The 19,264-nt window shown below is 46.2% G+C and overlaps 1 long non-coding RNA gene across 1 annotated transcript; it reads right to left on the minus strand.

Moving 5' to 3' along the window:
• Nucleotides 1-1,101: 1,101 nt before the first annotated feature.
• Nucleotides 1,102-1,863, minus strand: LOC149362452 (uncharacterized). The gene is made up of 2 exons (XR_016288504.1): nt 1,629-1,863; nt 1,102-1,231 (listed from the first exon to the last, which is right to left on the minus strand). It is a non-coding gene; the product is annotated as an uncharacterized LOC149362452 (long non-coding RNA).
• Between the last annotated feature and the right edge of the window lie 17,401 nt (nt 1,864-19,264).

A 19,264-nucleotide genomic window follows, 5' to 3' on the forward strand; every position in this document is an offset into this window, starting at 1 on the left:
CATAAATCAATATCCAGGTGAAAATTTCTAACTGGTTCCAGTGCTACTGTTTTAAAGGGACACTGAGGAGAGCACTATTAATATATTTTTTATAGCAAAATCCGATAGTTCGGCATGTCATGGCTTTGTTGCCACTTGGCCGGCAGCGAAAAATGCATTTATTTCTAAGAAATTTGGATTCGAAGTTGAAAAGGTTTTTCCCGCCGCTGTGATTCAAACTTGGGATTCGGCTATGACGACAGAGGACTAAGTGACGTGAAACATGACGTGACATGACGTGATGCAGACTCCGTGATTTCTGGCGGCCAGCAGTGCGGCCTAGCAGCAGCCGAAAAGAAAGCTACCGCCGGCCGCACGTTGAAGGCATCTATCGGCTATTGCGGCCGTCGCTACAGTCGCTTCGCTTACGTTTGCACCGGCATTTTGCGAGCGTTACGATGGATCTCGTTCTCGAAGTCGCCAACGAAGTTCTCGCAAATAGACACCTTTAGCATACCGTGTACCTTGATACCGCTAGCGGAATACCGGGAGCCCGCCTAACGCCGGCGAGCAGGCGCTGATTGGTCCCGATGCTTCAGGCGAGCGCGTAGCTGCCCGGCACGTGGCGCCATCTGGCGACGTCAAGGAGATGTGCGCATGCATTGGCTGCGCCTCGGTGATTTGTGCTTCTCGTGTCCTAGCGTTGCTAGAACCATTGGTTCTAGCAACACTGTTTTGTTATATGACGTCATGACGCTTGTACTTGCGAGTTTGGCCTGTGGCGGCGATACCTGTATTTTGGTTCTTGCTCTTTTCTACGTTACTAGAGCTTTGTTGTCAGTATGAGTGGCGTTTTTGTAATCAGAAGCTGGTATTCTGTCGATACAAGCCAACTTCAATTTCTCCTCAGTGTCCCTTTAAGAGAGACATTTCCAGACTGGAACCAGCTGCAATACGAGATGCCGCTGACACCTGTTACAATTCCAGATGGAACGGAGACCTACTGCATCCCAGCCACAGACTTCCCTATGGAGTCGTCGGGACGTCCAAGCACTCCAGCTAGCTCAAATACAGTTGAGTAAGCGAGTACATGGCCATCATGGGAGCCCAAAACACTGCAGATGACTTCCTAGTGCGTCAGTATTTTATTGCGCTCGGCGCTTTCACTGAATCTTCTCGTTGAGCATAATCGTCAGGTTAACAGCTGCGGTGGCATCAATACTCTTCTGCCGAGCCCAATAAGCCAGGGTTGCTGCAAAAGAAAGCATAATTGTTCACTTTTACAGGTCACAAGAGAATGGCACAGCAACCACAACAAACAAACCCAGTAATTTACGCCACTTTTACCGACGCAAGTCTATGAAGCGTCAAAGGTTGCCCTTGCAGCACTAAAAGGCAGTCGTGCTGAGCGGAGTGTGCTTGCACACGCACTTCGGCACACCATCCGAACGCATGCCCACATTTCGGTAGTAGAGGCCAGCTGCATACATCACCAGCCTTTGTTTCAATTCACAGCGAGTTTGGGAAAACAGCCAAACGAGTGAGCGTAAAAATATAACGTGCCGATAAATGCGTTAGAATTTTTTCATTACGAACGCAAAAATAGCATAAAATACACTTCAATGAGTAAACTGAGACTGAGTACGCACCAAGAAAGGTCACGATCCCAGCCGGTGAAAACGACTTGTAGTCCTAATTCGTACTGACGGGTCCACTTCGCCGAGTAGTAAAAGCAAGCAAACTGTCTTCCTTCAGCTCCATCAAGGAAATAACGGTTGAACAATCTCGCAAGCAATAATAAGGGAATAATTAATTCTGTGTCGAGGTTCTTCAAACACAATGTTGAACACGATAGAAATCGCACACGCCCTGCGCTCTACCACTGCCGCCATGGCTGAACCTAGCTTCGTGCGGATGTGCGAAACTGTCACATATTTTGTATCGTCTCTTTTTTGTACTTAGTAGCAGGCTTGCTGTGGCACGAAAGATAAGTTAATTATTTTTAAATTGTAGCATATTACTTTTTTCACAGCTGCAATCGCCATGCGCAGTTTGCGCTATTATTGATAAAATACGATACGAACTACAACGCGATGGCGGCTTAGACAATTCACCGCACTTTCCCCGCCGCCGCCTGTCCGCGGCATAGAACAGGCCTCCTGGAACAGGCATACGGGCGGCGCATGTTGCATGAAGGCAAGGTAACCAATTATCGTTAGGGTAACGGGCTGGATTCAGAGAATGCAAGCACAGCAGAGAGGATCAGGGCAGGTGGGCAGATGAGGTTCGGAAGTTTGCTGGGATAAGGGTAGGTAGGTAGGTAGGTAGGTAGGAAAGACTTTAATTGCTCTAGAAAGGTGCTAGTAGCAGACGAGAAAGAAGAGGTCCATCTTCCTTCTTCTCACAGGGTCGGTGCCCCTATTCCAGGGGGCCGCCGCTGGCACAGGGTTAACTGGAGAAATTTTTGGCCTGCACTGGACATGATTACAGTGTTGACATGATGATAAAAAGCGGGACTCAAGAAGTTTATTCTCAAGAAATATGAGGTCACACATTCAGCAACACAAATGTCTAAGCTTTCCTCAGCTCAACATTCCAATAGTTATCATTGCTAGCGCGATTAGCAGATTTAAGACATTTTTGAAAAAAAAAATAACTCCCAAAAATTGAACTGAACCAATTCTTGTATTTTAAATAGTTGGATAAGTTGAATAAAACATGCTTAATCAGAAAAAATGGTTACTATATAGTCCTGGCTGCTAAATAACAAAGAAGTTTTTTAGTGTGTCCTCACTTTTCAGTGTGGTTGAGATAGCTTGCAGGGTGTAGCACAAGGTATAAATTGAATGTAAGAATAGTAATGAAATAACAATGCGAATCCTGACCAAAGTGACTGGCATTTCAAACCAACTGCGTACAGTTGAGTCAGAAACCTGATGTGTGTGCATTCAGATTTGTCTGTACTACTTCCCGTATTTTTCTTCTTTCTAGGCAGGATAATGTTGCCGTGAAGCGAGCACGAAAAAACACAAAAACACAGGCAGCGCTGGTCATGCCTCCAATTTGTAGTCAACAGCGATTTCAAACTTTAAATGCAGTAAGGCAACACGAAATATCGAACGATTGAAAAATATGGAATTCTTAAATTATATATCTCGCTTACATACCCAGGACGTGACAAGTAATATCTACGAGAAGTCTAGGTTAAGGCAGATATGATGTCGTGGGTACGTCTGCAGCTTTTCCACGAAAAAAGGTTGGTAGATAAGACGTCTGAGAGATTTTGGTTTGGTACATAGACGTTCAGACTTAATCTGGACATCTATGGGAGGTTTGTGGTTTGCTGGGTAGTGTCTGTTCGTTCGCGCAAGGCCGCATAAAAGCGGTGTTCGTGACGCGAGAAGCGACCGGACTAATCTCGATTGTTCACAGCCATGAACAGCTGCATATACGTGTTTCTAGATTACTTTAGATGATCTCGGCCTGTTATCGCGAAGTTTCTTTGCCGGCTTTAAATTGAACGATGCCGCGAGCAGCGGGCATTCGTAGTTCGACGACTGACGAGCACGTTTGTTGCTTACGCCGCCGCCGAGTGATTCAGTTCTTTTGCGGGCGCAAGTCAGCCCAAATAAAGAGCTTCGTTTGCAAGACTTGTTGCTGTTTTCCTGAGTGCTGGATTGCCGTCACTACAACGTGACAATATTTTACCTGCGGCGAGGAAATGTCAACAGCTCTACTGACATTCACTTTCTCGACGTTACTTGGCCAGAGGTGCTTTTTTGTCAGGCACCGCACCATTTTAAAAGCACCCTGCCATTCCTGCACCTTGTAGAGCAACCTACAAAAATAAATAAGGGTTAGCATAATACTACAAAAGTTACAAAGCAAGAAAGCATTGTTTGTTACCTTAAGTAATCTGGCAGGATCAGCTTCCCTTTGTTTCTGAAAATTCTCTTTTCATCAAGAAAGGTCATCAATGCATATTTTACCTGCGGCAAGAAAATGTCAACAGCTACTGAAATTCACTTTCTCGAAGTTACTTGGCCAGAGGTGCTTCTTTGTCAGGCACCACACCATTTTAAAAGCACCCTGCGCTGCCGGAACCCCCCCCCCCCCCTTAAATTTTTATTTGCACAGGTCTGGTTTCGCACTTTCTCCCCTCTGCGCATTCTGTGGTGAACAAGAATCAATAGACCATTTTTTGTTGTTTTGTCAACGCTTCTCCATGATGAGACGACGATTTTTAGAGCGGCCACTGCAACAGCTTGGCTTTTTGAGTCAGCCCGATGATATTGTCATTTGGTGCCACCATTCTTGGTTACAGCCACAGGTCTGTTTTTACGGCCATTCAAAATTTTTTATTGGAATATATATATATATATATATATATATATATGTGTATAGATACTTTTTTAATCACCATTGTTTTTTCCTGTTACTATTATAATTATTCTTATTTATTTATTTATTTATTTTTCAACTCCCTCTCCAGATATCTTGCAGAGTCCATCTCCTGCGTGCGTTATGCATTTTTCGTTTCGTTTTAGTCTTTCTGCTTTCTCTTGAAGGTTCTCTTCCCCAGCATTCTGTTATTTCTATTTATTACTTAATTTATCTATTGATTTCCCCAGTAAAACAAACAAGAAACATCACAAAAATTCTCTATGCACCCGTCTTCTCGGCCGATCCCCCTGTGCGGGTATGTGCCATTCTAGAAGGTGAAGAACAAGAAACTGCGGCCTGATATTTTCAGGATATGGCAGTAGTCAAATGACAATTAGAGCTGCCGACTTTCATCTAGAGGGTGTCTAGAAAAACAAAGTTGAATAATGATTATTATGTCCATTTAAAGCACCATTATAAATTCCATACACAACAGGCAGAATGCAAACATGACAGAAGATTTAGCACATAATTATTCATAGCAACAAAAACAACAAACAATGCATAGAAGGTGTGTTGCTAATTCATCTTCTAGGTTGTAATCAACTTCTGCACCTCGAAAGTTGACGAGACCATGCACAGCATCTGATTGCTTGTGGTATATAGTAGCCTGTTTAATAGACATCTCATCCATGATAAGGGAACCACATCGTGCCTGCAGAGATTAATGTAAAAACATACATAAATAATTTATTGATGAGCAACAGAGTATTTTACTTGTTCGGAGTGCAGTTTTGCTTCTACAAAGCTTCACTATGCTCGTCAACACCGCGCTTCGCGTGAGTCACAGTACAGATTTGCCAAAGCTGCGCCTGCGCGTAACCGAGTGACGTCACGCGGAGCGCAGGTGGCCGTTGCTGCCGCAGCCGTCATCGCCGTCGCGCGCTGACTCCGTCGCCTGACCTTTCGCCGCCGCCGCTTCTCCTCGCCACCATCTGACCTTTCGCCGCAGCCGTGCGCAGTGCGCATTTGATAGGAGGGGTACATAAGGCGCGCTCGCCCATAGAACAGGCCCAGACACTCGCCAAGGAAGGAGAAGCAACAGTCGGACGGCGCAGAAACACCGATCCAGAAGTGGTAGCTTGGCAGTTGGCTGAAAAGCAGCTTCGAGATATCCAGGCTTAACCTTAGCTAAGCTACAGCCATTTTTTTAGTCAAAATCAGATGGTCTAGAGCGGAGGTTTACCCATCCGAAGCTGTCTGCGCTGGAAAGTGGGAAAATGGTACTGTGTGCGACAACAAAACTGAATGAAGTCTGATGTCTGGGAAGAAGCCTAATAGACGCTTTTCTAATGTACTAGCGCCAATTCTAAAGCAGCGTACGCAAGGTTTATGTGAATCTTGAGTTATCACTTCTCCCCTTTTACATGTTTGCGTATGGTTTTGATCAAATTGTTAGCACTGCTCTAACTCAATAAAGTACTACACGCACCAAGTTTTCGCTTGCGTGTTTTCTTCTTTAAAACGATGCTTTCGACATTGGTATACATGGAGCACACTGTGGTATTCGCCTGCGACCAATAAATAATTTATATTTGAATTTATACTTAACGCTATTTTGGTTTCATGAACAGAACAATGGTTGTGACATGTTGTTTAATTTAGGTTACGTGACGCACGAATAAAGCAGCAGTATAACTGCTAATGCGTCGTTTGTTGTAAATCTAGCCTTTTATGTGCTGTAGTGAGCCAAAACAACGTATCAGCGTTGACATCACAGTTTTTCCACGCCTCAGGTGACCTAACCCAAGCAACCACAGATATCCGTCGAACGTACGAGCTAGATCCGAACGTCCTTTGCCGAAATCGGACGTACGAACACAATCCGATTTCGGATATCCGTATTCGTACATCCGCCGGACATACGGGCAGTGTCCACTTTTGTATATCCGCATGAGAGACGAGGTGTACGTCCGAAGGATGTAAGGCCGAGTATTTTCCCAGGCCATGAGTATGGACGTTTTTTATTTCACAGAAAATTCGCGTCTTTCGTGTATGTATACTGTTTTATTTGCATCAGTTGGAGGGTTTGACGCGAAGATGTTTGTAAATTGGTGCGATTCCACTCCTACCTGCAGTGCAAGAGCCGCCAACGAGCTAAATTTATCTAAGAGGGGAAGGAGGTGTTGCAGAATTTTGCAAGAACTCAATGACTAGCTTTATATTTGTAAAACTTCTCCAAATTAGTGGAGTTGTGAGACAGCTAAACTTGCCATTGAAACCATTCGTAAGTATCAAATATCCCGTGCATTCTCCTATCACCATTATCATAGATGTCAGTTTGCGGTCAGTCCAATCCAATCCATCAGTACGGCTCCGTAGCGCTGTTTATTTGTCGCGTAGTGTCGCGCAGAGCTTTATAGCTCTGTTATTATAATGTGTGGCTTTGTTCGGTCTGTGGACGAAAGTAGTATGTAACTTAAGCAATTCGAAAGATACTAGGAGCGCCTGAAGGTCTTCTGGAACACCGGAATCCCGTACTGCGTCAACCTTGGTTTAAAGAAGGCTTAGTGCACATGTGATTGCCTACGAAGGTATGTATCCAGTACACTTCTTGGAACTTGCTTCTAGGACAATGCAGCATGCTCATATAACATTCGTTCACAGGACAGTGGGAGCAGTAAGCGCGAGGAGATGGCTTCCACAAGTGTGTGCTGTTCTCACACTTTCTGGAGCCTACATCACACAGCTGCGGGAGCCTTCAACTCGCGCGGCTAATTCCCACTCCTCTTCAAAGTTGCGGGACGGAGTATTATCGCATCTTGTTAATTTTTAAGGCATCGCTAGTTTCACTGTGCCTGTATAAAGAGTGACAACGCGCGAAAGGCAGACCATAGGAAGCACGTGTAGTTCGCAGTGGTTCGCAACGGAAGCTTTGCGGCTTTCTGTGCGCAGTCGCGTACACCGCTGCGCAGGTTAGTGCGCTAAGGCCCATGAGAATAAATAAAGAGCAGATACATTGTCAAATGTGGTGTGGAAACGTGAGAGCTGTTATTGCCTTATACTTATTAAGGTGTTTGTTAAAGTGCATTGTCTGTTATACTTGCAGCACTTCTATTGGTTCCAATGTTTTTAACTTGGGCTGCTGCATTGTGCCATTTGTTTCACATGACTGATGTTTGCCGCGTTCTTTTTTATTTCAGAAATCCTGTGGTTGGGAAGATTACGGATGTGTGTCCCAAGCTTGCCACATTTGAAGAGTCACATTTAAGAAATTTTCCGAATATAACCTATTGCTCTGCTGATGTCTCATCAACCACAATAAAATATGCGTGCTATGCATCCAATTGTTTTTGGTTTTATTGCATCGCGCGGAGTGAATAAAGCACGCATGCACCATATATGCGATCCCCGCAAGGAGGCGTCTGCAGCATGCAGACGTTGGTGAGTGGCGACACCACGGGGTTAACCCGAGCATCCGCAGGGACATCCCCTCAGGGGGATGATGGTGAACAATGCGTCACCACGGACCCGAGCATCCGCGCTTAGCCGTGCGTGGCATCGCCGTGTCCGGGGAAAAGGGAATCCTGGTGGTTGAGCCGATGCCGAGCGTTTGGACCCTTAAGGCCCCTCGGCGGAGGCAACACACCACTTTGGCCCCAGCTTCCTGTAGACGGCACCTCCGGCCTGACCCGACCGGGGGAAATCGGCAGTCGCCTTTTCCTATCCTCCCCTCTATCTTTCACTTTACTATCTCCTTTCTTACAACTCTCCTGTATCCTCCTCTTTTCTTCGTTTTTTCCTCTTTTTCCTGGCGGCGAGGGTTAACCGTGTGTGACCAACTACCCTGAGTTGAGTCATATTAGGTTATAGTTAAGGTGTACAGCTGGCGTGGGCAGGACTTTCTTTCAAGTTCCTGTCGCGTCCCCTTGTTGGGCTCCATGGTGGGTGGCTGGCACCATGACCGAAAAACATCAATTTTTTATGGCTCCCCCCCTTTCCAAACCTGATCGCTCTCTTAAAAGAGTGCGGAACGAAGCAGAGTACTTTTTTTCCAAAAAGAAACCAACATTCGCCAAATTCCATGTCGTCCACAGTGAAGTGCAAGATAAACAGGCCAGAATTCTATCCCCCTTCATCGTATCGAAATGCTTAACAGAAGCTTTGGGCCCCGGCTACAAAGTATCAAAAATGGCCAGCGGCGATCTATTGCTGGAACTCCGAGATAATGTTCAAACTTCCAAACTCGCAAACATAGTGTGTATGGGGGAGACACCTGTCTCCATCACAGCACACCGATCCCTCAACACTGTCCGTGGCGTCATCTCCGAAAATGATTTTCTACATCTCACAGAAAAAGAAATGCTGGAAGGCCTTTCCGATCAAAACGTCATTGATGTGTACCGAATCAAAATCCGCAAGGACAACAAAGATGTAGATACCAAACACCTGGTCCTGACTTTCAACACATGCACATTGCCAGAAACCATCGACGTTGGATACCTCAAAGTAAATGTTAGACACTATATCCCTAACCCCCGAAGGTGCTTTAATTGTCAACGGTTTGGACACGGATCACAGAGTTGCCGAGGCCGCAAAACTTGCGCGAAATGCGCGTCAAAGGACCACCATTCTGAGGAATGTGACGCAGCTCTACGCTGCGCTAACTGTGAAGGCGACCATGCTGCGTACTCCAGGGCATGTCCGTCCTGGAAGAAGGAAAAGGAAATAATCACCATAAAAACAAAGGAGAATATATCATTTCGAGAAGCAAGAAAGCGATTCGCAGTCACAAACACTTTCTCTTTCACAGCGAAACCAAACTTCGCTGATGTGGTGCGCAGGGGCGTAGCACCACACAGCACTCCTGCACCTGCCGCGGCCACTTCCACCGCGCCTGTGGCAGTGCCACCCACGCCCCAGGCAGAGACAGCGAAAGCTGCTCTGCCAACCCCAAAGCAGGGAATGCCGGCACATGGGCCAGCATCCCGCAGGACTTCCCCCCGTCGGGGGAGGCCTGAACCCCACACGCCCGCGGCTTCACCGCGGTCTTCCAGCACCTCTGACGAGGTGATGGATCTAACCCCCAGCCCGCCTGCTTTACAGCGGCGGAACAGCTCTCTTGAGCGGAAGAAGGACAGGGCCCTCATAACGGGCCCAGAAAATAAGTAAACACTTTATTGTCCCTACCCCAAACATAAACATGGCTTTTCTAGTTCAGTGGAACTGTAGAGGATTGTTGAGAAATTACGATGACATAAAAAACATTTTAGGGTCAATGTCACCCGTAGCCTTATGTCTCCAGGAAACCAATCTAGGTCCACAACATATAAACATCCTGAAGCATTATAAAACTTTTAGACGAGATCGTGAGCAGGCAAATAGACTCTCGGGAGGCGTCGCGATTGTCGTACAAAGCGGCGTCCCTGCTCAAGAGATCAGACTCACAACAAAACTGGAGGCAGTTGCGGTCAGCATTGTCAGCTACAAAACTATAACTATCTGTTCTGTATATCTTCCTCCACATATAACATTAACAGTCCGTGACCTACAAGAACTCTGTAATGAACTGCCAGAACCATATCTAGTAGTCGGGGATTTTAACGCTCACTCCCCTTTTTGGGGAAGCGAACGCTGCGACTCTAGAGGCCAAACAATCGAAGATTTTATACTTTCGAATAATGTCTGTCTTTTAAATACGGGAAAAGCCACATATTGCTGCCCAAGCTCAGCAAAAATGAGCTCTCTCGATTTAGCCTTCGCATCACCATTACTTTTTAACGATTTTAAATGGGATGTTTTAAATGACCCCATGGGCAGCGATCACTTACCTACCGTCATCAGGCTCTCATCATCCACTCCAATCATCCCCACAAGGCCACGGCGCTGGAAAATTCAGCTTGCCGACTGGTCACTCTTTACAAAAAGTGCCACTCTGGAAAAGGAATTTTGTGAAGACCTTAGCACAGATGAAATTAATCAGAAGTTTACTGAATGCATAATATCGGCCGCAACACTCGCTATACCACAAACAACAGGACTTGCACAAAAGAAACACAAAGTGTGGTGGACAAAAGAATGCACATTAGCAAAAAAACAACAAAACAAAGCCTGGAGCGCTCTGCGTCGATATCCCACTGCAGAGAACTTACTTACCTTTAAGAAGGCAAAAGCCAGAGCGCGGTATGTCCGAAGAAATGCAGAAAAAACCTCTTGGCAGAAATATGTCTCCTCAATAAACAGCTCAACAACATCAAAGAAAATGTGGGAAAAAGTGCGTAAATTTACTGGTGACCATACCCCTTTCACACTTCCTCTCTTGACAGCACCCGGGACACAAACATCTTTAGAAGAACAGGCCAACATACTGGGCGAGCATTTTGCTGAGATCTCAAGCTCATCCAACTACACAAGCACATTTCAAAAACACAAAGCAATAGCTGAAAAACAAAAATTTCCATCTGGAGCAGGTGTTCATGAGGATTACAACCAGCCTCTCACACTACAAGAAATAAATAAGGTATTATCTTCTGGAAAAAAGACAGCACCAGGACCAGACAACGTGCATTACGCTATGCTTGCACATCTCTCCGAGGCTGCTGTAGAGGCACTGTTAAAATTCTTTAATAAAATCTGGATAACTGGAAATATACCTGACGAGTGGAAAAAAGCAGTCATAATACCCTTTCTCAAACCCGGAAAACCACCAACAAGTCCTAGCAGTTACAGACCAATAGCCCTCACCAGCTGCATTGCTAAATCTTTCGAAAGTGTAATAAACATTAGACTGACCTTCATACTTGAATCTCGGCAACTACTAGATAAACACCAATGTGGGTTTAAGAAAACATGCTCCACCACAGATCACCTTGTCCGCCTAGAAAACACCATCCGGGAGGCGTTCATCCACAAGCAGCACTGTATTGGGGTCTTCTTCGACCTGGAGAAGGCCTACGATACTACGTGGAAGTTCGGCATCCTCCGTGACCTAGCAGAGCTAGGTATCCGCGGCAGGATGTTGAACTGCTTGAACGACTTCCTGGCTAACCGCACATTCCGAGTCCGCCTAGGAGCAACTCTCTCCATGACTTTCACCCAAGAGAACGGCGTACCCCAGGGGTGCATTCTAAGCACGACACTCTTCATAGTAAAAATGAATTCCTTAGCTAAAGTAATACCCAAGTCCATAATGTATTCAGTTTATGTAGATGACCTACAAATAGCATGCACGTCCTCCAGCATATCAACCTGTGAGAGACAAATACAAATCACACTAAATAAACTAGGTTCTTGGGCAGACAAAAATGGATTTAAATTTTCCCCTCAAAAAACAGTAGCTGTTCTTTTCTCATTGCGACGAGGCCTACAGGTCGATCCCAGTCTATACCTGAATCACACTGCGCTACCAATTAAACAAGAACACAAATTTTTAGGCCTAACTTTCGACAAGAAACTCACATTTCTACCACACATTAACAACCTTAAAAAGAAAGCTTCTCAAGCCCTCAATGTCTTAAAAGTGCTCTCACGGAAGCGGTGGGGGTCCGATAGAGCAAGCCTTTTACAAATATATCGCTCTCTGGTGCGCTCCAAGCTGGACTACGGGTGCATAGTATATGGCTCGGCAAGAGCATCCTACTTGAAAAGATTAGACCCCATTCATAATCTTGGTCTCCGCCTATCATCTGGAGCATACAGAACATCACCAGTAGCCAGCCTATACGTTGAAACTAATGAGCCCGCTCTTGAGGACCGAAGAATCGCACTAACATGCACATACGTCTTAAAAATCCGTTCTCTTCCGAAACATCTCTGCCATCCAGTTGTCACCAAGTGCCCATCTAAAAGATTATTCATCAACAAACCACATTCTATCAGGCCATTACTACTGCGCTTTGAAGATAAATGCGAAGAGCTAACAGTGCTAGATGCCCTACCAAATATTGCACAAAGGAATGAATATTTACCACCATGGTACAGCCTGCCTTCAGTATGCGACCTCACAATGACACATTTAGATAAAAAGCAAACGCCAAATGAGTACATATTACAGGAATTCTTTGCACTACAAGAAAAGTATGACACCTGCATTCAATTTTATACCGATGGCTCAAAAACAGAAAATCACGTTGGAAGCGCAGTAATCCAAGAAAATACTAAACAGATAATGCGACTACCAGAATGCGCATCAGTTTTTACTGCTGAGTGTTATGCCATCTTCATAGCTGTAGAAAAAATAGTAAGAGAGAACATCAAAAATAGCATCATTTACACCGATTCCCTCAGTATGCTCAAAGCACTGCACTCCAGGAATGCTACTGAACCCATAATAGGAAACATCATACATAACATAGTTAAAATCACAAAACAAAAGCACAACATTAAATTCTGCTGGGTCCCTAGCCATGTTGGAATTGTAGGTAATGAGAAAGCAGATGTATGTGCTGCACAAGCCCGGAATGGCCAAATAAAGCAAGTGAACATACCGCACAGAGATTGTTTAAAGTTTATCTACAGTAAACTCAGAAATAAGTGGCAGGCAGAATGGGAAGAGCACGCAAACAACAAATTACATTCTGTTAAGCCCATTTTAGGGGAATGGCAATCGTGTAGGCATCAAGAACGTTTTACCGAAGTTATTTTATGTCGGCTCCGCATTGGACACACCCACCTCACGCACAACTTTTTGCTAACCAAACAAAACAAACCTCTCTGTGACATGTGTGGTGCTGAACTCACAGTGAACCACATTTTAATTTCATGTATAAAGCTAGAAGAGCTAAGAAAGAAATATTTTACAACATTTTACAGGGAAACCATCCCATTACACCCCATGTTACTTTTAGGTGATCGAGCACTGGTTGACATCTCATGTATTTTTAGGTTTCTCAAGGAAGCAAGCATTTTAAACAAACTCTAAGTATAGAAAGCTTCACCTTTAACAAAAACTCTAACCTTGTGTTTGGCGCATCATAGCCTCAGTTGCTTTTGCGCCATTATAATCAATATAACTAACTAACCATATATGCGAATATTCGAGAAAGATCCGCCAATGGACGTACTCAACTGGACGTCCGTCGTCGGTCGAACCGTATACCTTTGGCCACCTTTCGGACGGCCGACGGACGTCTACCGGCTGTTTGCGGATGTTCAGCGGACGTACAGAACATCCGAAACAGACCTCTGTCGGCCGTCCGAAGGATATCGGTGGTTGCTTGGGAATGTTCAACACGTCACAGCCATCGTTCTGTTAATGAAACCGTTACGGAAACAGCATGGGCAAATAAATTCTTTTCATAATTATTCAGCGGCCGTAGGCGAATACCACACGGTGATTACGGAATCACAGTATTCCATGACGATTATATAGGTCATCATTTGGAAAAGGAAACCGCAATAAAATTAGTTATGTATTACCCTTTAAGCACCTATTCAGAATATGTTCCCTCTCTTCGGGTCATTTACCACAAATATATTAAACAGTAGTGCATCGACGAAACAGCGTTGTGGTCGCAGTTTTTGAGGAAAGTAAAGGCGCAGTAACAGTAACCCTTCTCGATGGACACCTCAGCCGCGCCGGAAGGCAAGGGAGGAAGGTGGGAGTGAAAGAAGCGAGAGAAGCATTTTCCCTAGTGGAGGGCTCCGTAATAATTTGGACAAACTAATGATCTTTAACGTGAACTGACATCGCACAACACACGGGTGCCTTTCACGTCTCACCTCCATCGAAACGCCGCCAGCTTCGAACCCGGGTGCACTGAATAAGTAGCCGAGCGCCCAAAACACTGAACCACCGCAGTGGTAGTACAACATTTACTTTTGTAAGTGTTGTCTCAGACAGCAAACCCCCCTCTGGGTGGTTCAGCGGTGCAATAATAAAAAAAAATGCCTCAGTGGCTGTGGAGCTCGGCTGCCGATTTCAAGGTTGCGGGCTCGATCCTGGCCTTGAGGGCCGCATTTCGATGGAGGTTAAATGCAAAAACGCGCGTGCGCTGCCGTACGGTGAAAAAATAAAAATGGCAGCAGTTTAACTATTCTATACCTAGTTAGAGCGAAAGCTCCGTTACACTTGGCTACGCTTGATACGCCTGGAACGCCTCGCAGCATGACGCTGCCTGAACGTGGTAGCAATGGAAAAGATGGAGCCGCCTGGGCAGGCTATGTATACCACGCGTGGCCAGCATGGCCAGCAAGGCCTTCAAAATCTTCACATCGCTGCTGTTAGTTGATCCACAACCATGGTCAGTAGCTTCACTTTCGACGATGCCCCTCTACCACGCGCACCGCGCTTCTTCCCCACTTGGGATGCTTTGCCCAGCCGGCGAACTCGCAGGCAATAATTACGCTCGTAGGCCATCGACGCGGGATTGGCTGGTGGTTACTTACTGTTTCAACAGAGAGTTATAGCATATCGTTACCATGTTTGCGTTATCGTTTACGGTTTTATCGGACGCCGGACTTTCCGTTTATCGCTGCACATGGCAGTTCGCTTTTTATTGCATTTTTGGGTCAACATGTTCTTTCCTGGGCGGTGTCGTGAAGGTTGAGAGGCGCTCTTTCATCTCCGCACTACTGGAAGCAAGAACTCTTCAGCTTCGGAAGTAGTTTACGGCACCTCCTAGTTCGCTATAACCGAGTCGTGCACCAAAATTGTTCGCTGTATCCGCGTTAAATTCCCCTTGCCCTTATGCATATTTTGACGGTAGCACCACACCCTTTTGTATTAAGCGAGCGTTCGTTATACGTGCCGCCGTTATAAGTGGGCTCGACTACATTTACTGAATTCGCTTTAATACACTGGTATCAAGAAAGGCTAGGTAAGGTTGCAGATATAGGGGGTAGAGGAAGTAATGATCGATAACAAGCTTTGTTATCTGCCTTGTGGAGAGGTCGTACAGCTATCCTAAGGAAAAGCGAAGAGTGAAAAAACTGAATGTATCAGCACAAAGTTTTCACACGACCATGTCCAAAAAAGACAGACGAGCATTTAGTCTTCTATTAAGCACAGCTGCCAGAAAGTGGTAGTGCAAGTATACCTTCTGTCTCGCAGAATGCCAATTTGTGTGCGTGCAGAAACGAAGCGTTCTCGACCCATCCCAAGGTGCTTTTTTAGCCTACTCTTTTTATCAGAACAAATGAGGTCAACGTCGTCATAATAAGCCAAAGTCGTAATTTTTCACTGTACTAGCGAGAACCCGCAATTAGCTGTGTTTTCGAAGATATATATACTGAGCTATACGCGAGTCACAGAAACGGTATCGAAGAGGTGATTTAAATAAAATGTGTTTGGTAAGGTCTGGATTTTAGGGAGAGCCAGTGCTCCCACTAGGATGTCGTTGGGTGGGGGATGGGCAGTGGAAGAGGTCTTGTTTATTCTCGTACCATATAGGAGAGGGGGGGGGGGGGGGAGGGTGACTGGCAAGTCGGTTTCGGGGCGACGGAAATGTGTCTGTCTTTATAGGTGCCGATACATGACAGCTTCGTTTCTCAGTAGTGTACAGGACCCCAGAGGCCGCGTGCGGCGTTCACGTCGGTGGCCGCGTAAGTCCACTGCGTACGAGAAATTCCCTACTAACTCGAGCTTCAAGGAAGATCAATTACTCGGGCGATGGGGTGTCCGAAACTGCTGAAGCAGGAGGGTTTTGTAGATGCAAAATCCACCAGCTTTCCGCCTTCTACCTCAACAGACGGATTATAGCGTACACATAACCGATTTACATTAATTTCGAGTTCATTTCATTGTGAGGTTCTTGCCGCAAATTCGTCGTTTTTCCGCGAACAATAAATAAAGTGGGTAAAGCGAGAACATCTCGCAATAGAAAAATTTTGCATTTTTTATTTTATATATCGATGCGCCAGAAAAAAGCAAGCAGTATAACAAAGTTGACTAAAACCCATCTAGTCCTAAATTTTTTTTTGTACTGAACCCACTTGAACCGGTTCAATACGGTCCGAACCGGTTCGAACCGGAACAGAATGTCGCTCTGGAGCCGAATCCGGAACTCACCCCAAAACGTGTTAACCAGAACCTGAACCGAACCCGAAAAAACTCCAGTTCGGCACCTTTGAGGAGCTACGAGAGGCGCAGCTTGAGTCGCAAAAACTCAGGCTGCTGCAGACAACGACTGGAAGAGCGCTCCCACAGAGACTCGGATACCGCGAGCAGATGAGAGAAATGACGAGGACGGAAACAATACCCGACGAGCTTCGCAAGACACTCAAGGTAGCGCCAATACCAAGAAACATGGATCCGAACCTAAATCGAGGCAGAAGAGAAGCAAGGGCCAGAAAAAGCGAGGGCAGGAGGAAAACATACGCTCCTCAAGACACGACCGTGTATGCAGAGGCGTCCTGGATAGCAGGAGACACCGAAATCGCAGTGGCCGCGGCGGTCGATTCGTCTCTACGAGAAATGACCAGCGCATCTATGCGACACTGCACGGCTGCAGAGGCCGAGGAAGTAGCCTTTGCTTTAGCGGTGGCGCAGGGCTATAGAACTGGGCGGTCGCTAACAATACTCACGGACTTTCAAACAGTCTGCCGAAATTGCATGAATGGCAGGATAGGTCGTCACGCACTCCATATACTCCTCGCAGCGAGCGACAGAATTAAAGCTGCGAAGAAGGAAACGACAAGACCGCACACAAAATCGTGTGGGTGCCGAGACACACAGGTGTGACAGGGAACCAAGAGGCCGACAGGATAGCTCGAGGATGCATTACTTTCCGAGCGTCCGACGAGACCGCGGAACTCATGCCAGCACTCAAGGAATTCTCGGCCATACTAGAAAACTGTATAGAGGCAGAAGAATGCGGTATCCCCCGCCGCACAAATCTCTCAAGAAAGAGGAAGCTGTCACTGGAGACAGTTACAGACAGGCTCTTAGCCAAACCTACATATGCCAAACAAACTGCACCCTACGATATACGCGGACAAATGTCCCTGGTGCGACGAAAATCCCACACTATATCACATCACATGGGCCTGCCAAAACATAGACGTGGTCCCCAAAATACAAAACCCGAGTGCGGGCGATGCGAGAGTGCTGTCCAGCGACCGTTGTGAAGACCAACAAGGTTTGGCACAGCGAGCTCAACGGGCGGCAGTGGCCAGCGGAGCACTGGACTGAGGGAACCGATCATTGATTAGAGGTGGACGACACGACAGAGAAGACTCTGGGGATACAACCAAAGAGAGAACATCTCTGAAGATGCTCTGAAGATATTGGGTTTCGTTAAACACCCCCCCCCCAAAAAAAAAAAAACGAAAATCGCCATTGTATTTTTAATCCCCTAGTACTCTTGACCCGCCGACAAGAAATTAACCAACATCGGGGAAAGACGAACGAACAAGTTCAAGATGAAGAAGAAGAAGCAATCCATCGCCGGCGTCTTGGCCGCTCCCCGTAGTGGGTATGTGCCATTTTATTTGAGGCCAACCAACCGAAATGGTCACTATCGTCACCGTGTCGGCAATATGTTACGTCTGGGCGGTAAGCATTTGTATTCCGCGGCAGTTTTTCTTCCTGTGGCTGTCGATAAGGGAAGAGCAGCAAGATGATTCGGCTCGTTGGACTGCGCTGCTAAAACCGTAGCCATTGCACAAAGCAATAAGGCATAGAGTGTGCCCGCAACGCGTATGCGTAATAAGACGAAGACGAGAGTCATCTCCTGAATCGGCGCTTCACCCGCCGCGGTGGCTCAGTTGTTAGGGCGCTCGGCTGCTGGACCGAAAGACGCGGGAAAGACGCGGCCGCGGCGGCTGAATTTCGATGGAGGTTAAATTCTAGAGGCCCGTGTACTGTGCGATGTCAATGCACGTTAAAGAACCCCAGGTGGTCGAAATTTCCGGAGCCCTTCACTACGGCGTCCCTCATAGCCTTAGTCGCTTTGGGACGTTAAACCCCAATTAATCTAATCTAAACCTAATCGGCGCTTACGCGCTCATGTTAGGCTTCGTTCAGCCTGGTTGAATTTGCGCAGAGAGCATTTTGGCTTCTTGATTTCACGCGTCCGTGAAAAAGGGCACTTTAGAGCGTCGCTGCAGTCGTAGTAAACACGACTTCAAGCTTAATTTTTCTTCGGCGCTGCAATTTACGCCTACACAACAATATAACAAATACAAATCTATGCGCCGCCGCGGTGGCTCAGTGGCTATGGTGCTCGGCTGCTGTCCCGAAAGACGCGGGTTCGATCCCGGCCGCGGCGGTTGAATTTCTTTGGAGGTGAAATTCGAGGCCCGTGTACTGTGCGATGTCAGTGCACGTCAAAGAACCCCAGGTGGTCGAAATTTCCGGAGCCCTCCACTACGGCGTCCCTTATAGCCTTAGTCACTTTGGGACGTTAAAACCCCATAAACCAACCAACCAATAAATCTATGCACCATGTCGTGCTGAGATTTCACAGTAGTAGAGAAGCCTCGTATTAGAAACCTTCAGTCAACGGGTGCTGCGTTGCCACACCAACGTGCTTGAACGTCGGTTCAAGTTACTTCCAAGTGTAAGAAAAAAAGCAAGTTAAACACCTCGTGTATGAAGCTGCAAAGGGGCGCTCAGTGTCCTAACCCGAAGTGCCACAAGCTGAAGTCACAAGTACCACCTTATGTCGGGATCATGCTTGGAGTGGACTGCATTTCGCAATGACGCTTATCAACTTGGTTCATCCATTTTACTCGACTTTGGCTTTGACACTTACAGGGACTAGACGTGATGTATGCACTTATTTCGCTGCTGGACCTGACCAGAGAGATTGTGCGTGAGTACATCCTTTCTGTTACATTATCCTCTTGCTCCATTATCTGCACCTAAAAGTTGTGGCATTGTTCAAAGAACTAACTCTAAACAACATTGAGTGTGGGCCTTTAATTAAAGAACTCCAAATACCCAGGTTACAACAAAAACAGG

The sequence above is a fragment of the Amblyomma mixtum genome, chromosome 2, assembly GCF_055824585.1.
Source record: "Amblyomma mixtum isolate Tamu chromosome 2, ASM5582458v1, whole genome shotgun sequence".
Taxonomy (NCBI): Eukaryota; Metazoa; Arthropoda; class Arachnida; order Ixodida; family Ixodidae; genus Amblyomma; species Amblyomma mixtum.